Genomic DNA, 6,000 nt, shown 5'->3' with positions numbered 1-6,000 from the left:
CTATATCCTTCAAAGATAAAGGAAAGACCTTCTTCTTGACCTCATCCTCGGGCATACCTGCAAGCTTAAATAAACCAAAAACTTCATCTACATAGATTAGATGCAAGTCTGGATGTGATGTTCCATCTCCTGTAAAAGGATTGGCCACCAGTTTCTCAAGCATACCCGACGGAAATTCAAAGCAAATATTTTCAGTAGGTGCAGCAGGTTGAGGAGCAACTATTTGTGCTTCCGTTCGAGGTGAAGATACCCCGAACAAGCCCCTCAAAGGATTAGTATCCATAGTGACAAGTGACAATAAATTTCAGCACACTATATGAATGTTTCCTTACCAAGTTCCACTTACCAAAGGCGCTTCACTCCCCAGCAACAACGCCAGAAAAGAGTCTTGATGACCGACAAGTATAGGGGATCAATCGTAGTCCTTTCGTTAAGTAAGAGCGTCGAACCCAACGAGGAGCAGAAGGATCTGACAAGTGGTTTTCAGCAAGGAAATATCTACAAGCACTGAAATTGTCCGTAACAAGTGATTGTGTGGTGAGATGATTCATAGCAAGCAACAAGTAACAAAAGTAGAAACGGTGCAGCAAAGTGGCCCAATCCCTTTTGTAGCAAGGGACAAGCCTGGACAAAGTCTTATAGGAGGAAAAGCGCTCCCGAGGACACACGGGAATCTCTATCATGCTAGTTTCATCATGTTCATATGATTCGCGTTCGTTACTTTGATAGTTTTATTTGTGGGTGGACCAGTGCTTGGGTACTGCCCTTACTTGGACAAGGATCCCACTTATGATTAACCCCTCTCACAAGCATCCACAACTACGAAATAAGAATTAAGACAAAGTCTAACCATAGCATTAAACTAGTGGATCCAAATTAGCCCCTTACGAAGTAACACATAAACTAGGGTTTAAGCTTCTGTCACTCTAGCAACCCATCATCTACTTACTACTTCCCAATGCCTTCCTCTAGGCCCAAATAATGGTGAAGTGTTATGTAGTCTACGTTCACAAGACACCACTAGAGGAAAAACAACATACAACATATCAAATTACCAAACGAATACCAAATTCACATGACTACTATTAGCATGACTTATCCCATGTCCTCAGGAACAAAAGTAACTACTCACAAAGCATAATCATATTCATGACCAGAGAGTTAATGAGTAGCATCAAGGATCTGAACATAAACTCTTCCACCAAATAATCCAACTAGCATCAACTACAAAGAGTAATCAACACTACTAGCAACCTTACAAGTACCAATTGGAGTCGGGAGACGGAGATTGGTTACAAGAGATGAACTAGGGTTTGGAGATGAGATGGTGCTGATGAAGATGTTGATGGTGACGAGTCCCCTCCGATGAGAGGAGTGTTGGTGATGATGATGGCGACGATTTCCCCCTACGGGAGGGAAGTTTCCCCGGCAGGATCGTCCTGCCGGAGCTCTAGATTGGTTCTGCTCAAGTTCCGCCTCGTGGCGGAGGCGAAACCACGAAAAAGCTCCTCCCTGATTTTTTTCCTGGACGAAACCCTCCATATAGCAAAAGAGGGGAGAAAGTGGGCCAGTGGGCTGCCCACAAGCCCCCATGGCGCGGCGTGGGGGGGGGGTGGCCGCGCCGTGCACGCTTGTGGGCACCCCCTGGTTCCCCTCCGGCGCTTCTTCGGCCCAGTATTTTTGATAAATCGGGAAAAAATTCCTCGTTGATTTTTATGGCGTTTGGAGTTGCGCAGAATAGGTATATCAACTTTGCTCCACTTTCAGGCCAGAATTCCAGTTGCTGGTATTCTCCCTCTTCATGTAAACCTTGCAAAATAAGAGAGAAAAGGCATAAGAATAGTACCATGAAGTGAAATAACAGCCAAAGAAGCGATAAATATCAACATGAAAAGATGATGCAAAATGGACGTATCAGGGACCAAATCCCTATCTCCATTCAAGAATGGCATAGGCCAAAGCAAGATCGAGAAGTTAGTTTTGTGGACGAAAGAGCAAAAAATCAGCTTTGGGATACACTCATGACACATTTCACCCTACCACAACACTTCTCAGATGAACAATGTGAGAAAGTCAAGAAGTTTGCTCTTAAGAATATGGCCACCAATTCTGCAAGTTGAAGAAAAGGTTATGGACCGACTTCGGCAAACAAGGCAAGACTCCAGAATTCACTCGACAACACGAGAAGATAAAAGATCACTGGACTTATTTGTGGAGTTCAAGCAACAAGAAACAGCTCAAGAGCGGGCGAGGATAAACAAGCAAAATGCTTAGAAAAAATAGCATCACCATTCACTGGGGCCAGGTGGCTAAAAGAGTGGCATTCTTAAGTGGGATGAACTTGAGCAGAAGATGATTGATGCAGGGATCACTCCGCAAACATCCAATTGGCCTGAAAGGTGCAGGAATTGGTTTTTTGGGCATGGAGAAAAGTTGGACCCAAAGACAGGGTTGATTGTGGAGCAGGCAAGTCTTAAACATGCCTCGGAAGCTATACTTGATGCAATGGAAGATGCTCGAACCGGGGTGTTTGATACGTCTCCAACGTATCTATAATTTTTGATGGTTTCATGTTATTCTCTTGTCAAACTTTGGATGTTTTGTATGCCTTTTATATCTTTTTTGGGACTAACTTATTAACTCAATGCCAAGTGCCAGTTCTTGTTTTTTTCATGTTTTTGACCCTTTTCAGAGGAGGATTTTAAACGGAGTCCAAACGGAATAAAACTTCTCAAAAGATTTTTTCTGGAACAAAACATACGCAGAAAGCTTGGGAACCAAGTCAAGGAGTCCCGGGGGAGGCCACAAGCCCCCATGGCGCAGCCACGGGGCCGCGCCTCCTAGGCTTGTGGGCTCCCTGGGCCTCCCCTGCCCTAGCTCCTTCGCCTATAAATTCCCTAAAATCGCTAAAAAATGAGGAGACCCACGAAAATACTTTTCCGCCGCCGCAAGCTTGTCTCCGCAAGATCCCATCTGGGGCACGTTCTAGTGCCCTGCCGGAGGGGGGATTCAGATACGGAGGGCTTCTTCATCAACACCATGACCTCTCCGATGATGCGTGAGTAGTTCACCATATACCTTTGGGTCCATAGCTAGTAGCTAGATGGCTTCTTCTCTCTCTTGGATCTTCAATACAAAGTTCTCCATGATCTTCTTGGAGATCTATCCGATGTAATCTTCTTTGCGGTGTGTTTGTCGAGATCCATTGAATTTTGGATTTATGATCAGATTATCTATGAATCTTATTTGAGTTTCTTCTGATCTCTCTTATGCATGATTGCATATCCTTGTAATTCTCTTCGAGTTGTGGGTTTTGTTTGGTCAACTTGATCTATGATTCTTGCAATGGGAGAAGTGCTTGGTTTTGGGTTCATACCGTGCAGTGACCTCACCTAGTGACAGAAGGGGTAGCGAGGCACGCATCATGTTGTTACCATCAAGGGTAAAAAGATGGGGTTTTCATCATTGGTTTGAGTTTATCCCTCTACATCATGTCATCTTGCTTAAGCCGTTACTGTGTTCGTCATGAACTCAATACACTAGATGCATGCTGGATAGCGGTCGATGTGTGGAGTAATAGTAGTAGATGCAGAAAGTATCGATCTACTTGTCTCGGACATGATGCCTATATGTATGATCATTGCCTTAGATATCGTCATGACTTTGCGCGGTTCTATCAATTGCTCGACGGTAATTTGTCGACCCACCGTAATATTTGCTATTTTGAGAGAAGCCTCTAGTGAACACTATGGCCCCCGGGTCTACTTCACACCATATTTTCAGCCTTACTCTTTTACTTTGTTGCACTTTCCGCCTTCAGATCTCACTTTGCAATCAATCTTGAAGGGATTGACAACCCGTTTATAGCGTTGGGTGCAAGCTCTTTTGTGTTTGCGCAGGTACTCTGGACTTGACGAGATTCTCCTATTGGATTGATACCTTGGTTCTCAAACTGAGGGAAATACTTACTGCTCCTGTGCTGCATCACCCTTTCCTCTTCAAGGGAAAAACCAACGCAAGCCAAGTCTCCTCAACGTGCCAATTCTAGCGGCAGCAGGAGCATATCGACACACTTAGCCAGCAAAGGACGCCTCAGCTACCAGAGCAACCAGCAGATCCAGCATTGGATAGTACCGTCCCATCGATGCCGAAAAGCAGCGCGGGTTGCAAGGGGGTCCTTGCCGACGATGCACTGTTGGCTAGCTACCCCGTGGATGAAATCAGAGAGACACAAAGTTGTGAACTTCACATGAAACTCAAGAACATATCCGTGAAGGCAGCAGTCGGCTATGCTTTAACAAATTCCCCTGGCGCAACCTTCCATAGCACTCCGATTCCACCTCGCTATGCTCGTGTCGGGGTGGATGAAGTGATGCCGGGATATGAGTCACTACAACTCGACATTCCTGGAGGTGAAGGGCACACACACTGCAAGAAGTCATATGTGGCCTTTGCTTATGGAGAAAGGACTACATCATCTTCCCAAGGCCACTGACTCCTCCTCCAAGTCCGTCAAGCCAGCCGACTCCACCCCGCCAGCCGACTCCACCCTGCCAACCCGCCACCGTAAAGCCATTTCATTTTCTGTCAAAGAACCAGAGTCAAAAGCGGAATAAGCCTAGGAAGAAACGCACGCCTCCTCCCCCGCCAAAGTTGGCTTACAGAAGACGAGAGAGGAATTAGATGAGACAGTGGCTGCTGAGTTGCAGGCCCATAAAGACAAGAGAAAACATGTACCAAAGGATATAATACCTCTGGAAGACGTCAAGCGCGTTCTGGCCAATCTTGCAGGGCCGCCGCCTCCGAAGAGAGTTAAATCAGACTATGACCGCTCTATTGCCAAGTCATATAAAAAAGGGAAAACGAAGGCGGCGCTCCTTACTAGAAGAAGCAGGAAAATAATTACCCAGCTGGGAGAACAGCCAGTGCAATCGATCCCGCTGGTCAAGGTGGGTACCAATGAGTTTGTAGTCGATCCCGATGTTGCTCAAAAGATGGCTATGGAGGCAGGTGTCACTGTTGCACAACTCCTAGGCAACGAGATCATTCCCGTCACGGTGGAAGGGAATAACCAACTGGTATGGGCATTTCAACCCAAGAAACCTCTTGTCAAGCCTGAGTTTATCAAGCGGCTACCAATGAAAATATACAAATTGCATACCTGGTACATGAAGGAAACAGAACTTGGGCGTCAGTCCCTAATGGTGAAAGTCAAGCAAGAGCATTTCTTCAATTGCAAAGATTTGTGGATTGAGAATCCAGAATTTTGGCAGTTATACAATCAAGACACACTCGACAAATCTCTCGTTAGTTGCTATTGTTTGTAAGTGATTTCTTTCTGCAATTCAAGTCCCTAGCTCATCGACTCGTTCATTTGCCTCTAATTATCCTCACTATATTATTTGGTAACTACGTAAGATGGTTTCAGGAGAGTACTCGAGTGGAGATTTGTCCGTCGGCTTACGAGGAGGACATATTGGAAGAACCCACTGAGTACGATGCACTTGCCCATGGCGAATACAACATGCTAATTCGCCAAGGGTACCAAACTTCTTTCGCCCCAGTCCTGAACTTTGTGTTAAGTATGCTCCCCTATGTTATGTATGAACACTAGTACACATATGCACTTGCCTTACATGTCATTTTCTTGTGGTCATAGCGCAAAGAGATCAAGAAACAAGCTGATGCAACCGAAGCTATTCTAGATAGGACACATGGAGGAAAAAAGGGAGAATCTGCACTTCGACCTTTCATGAAGGTGTTGTGTCATGATTCATATTTTGCCGATGAATGCCACATATGGTACCTTATATATCTCATTTATATTTCAATCTAACAGAAACAAGGCCAGAAGTTGCGGCGCCTATCCAACATTTTAGGTTGTCGTGACCCTGAATATTCCGAACCTTTGAGATCCGGTTCATCCCATAGAAATACTCTAGACAAATCAACTTCTTCGGGAGCTCGTATGGACGATGGTGACACTACCTTGGGAGCTCA

This window comes from Hordeum vulgare, chromosome 5H, assembly GCF_904849725.1.
Source record: "Hordeum vulgare subsp. vulgare chromosome 5H, MorexV3_pseudomolecules_assembly, whole genome shotgun sequence".
In the NCBI taxonomy this organism is placed as follows: Eukaryota; Viridiplantae; Streptophyta; class Magnoliopsida; order Poales; family Poaceae; genus Hordeum; species Hordeum vulgare.
The sequence above is the reverse complement of the archived record's forward strand: the minus strand, read 5'-3'. Positions refer to the sequence as shown.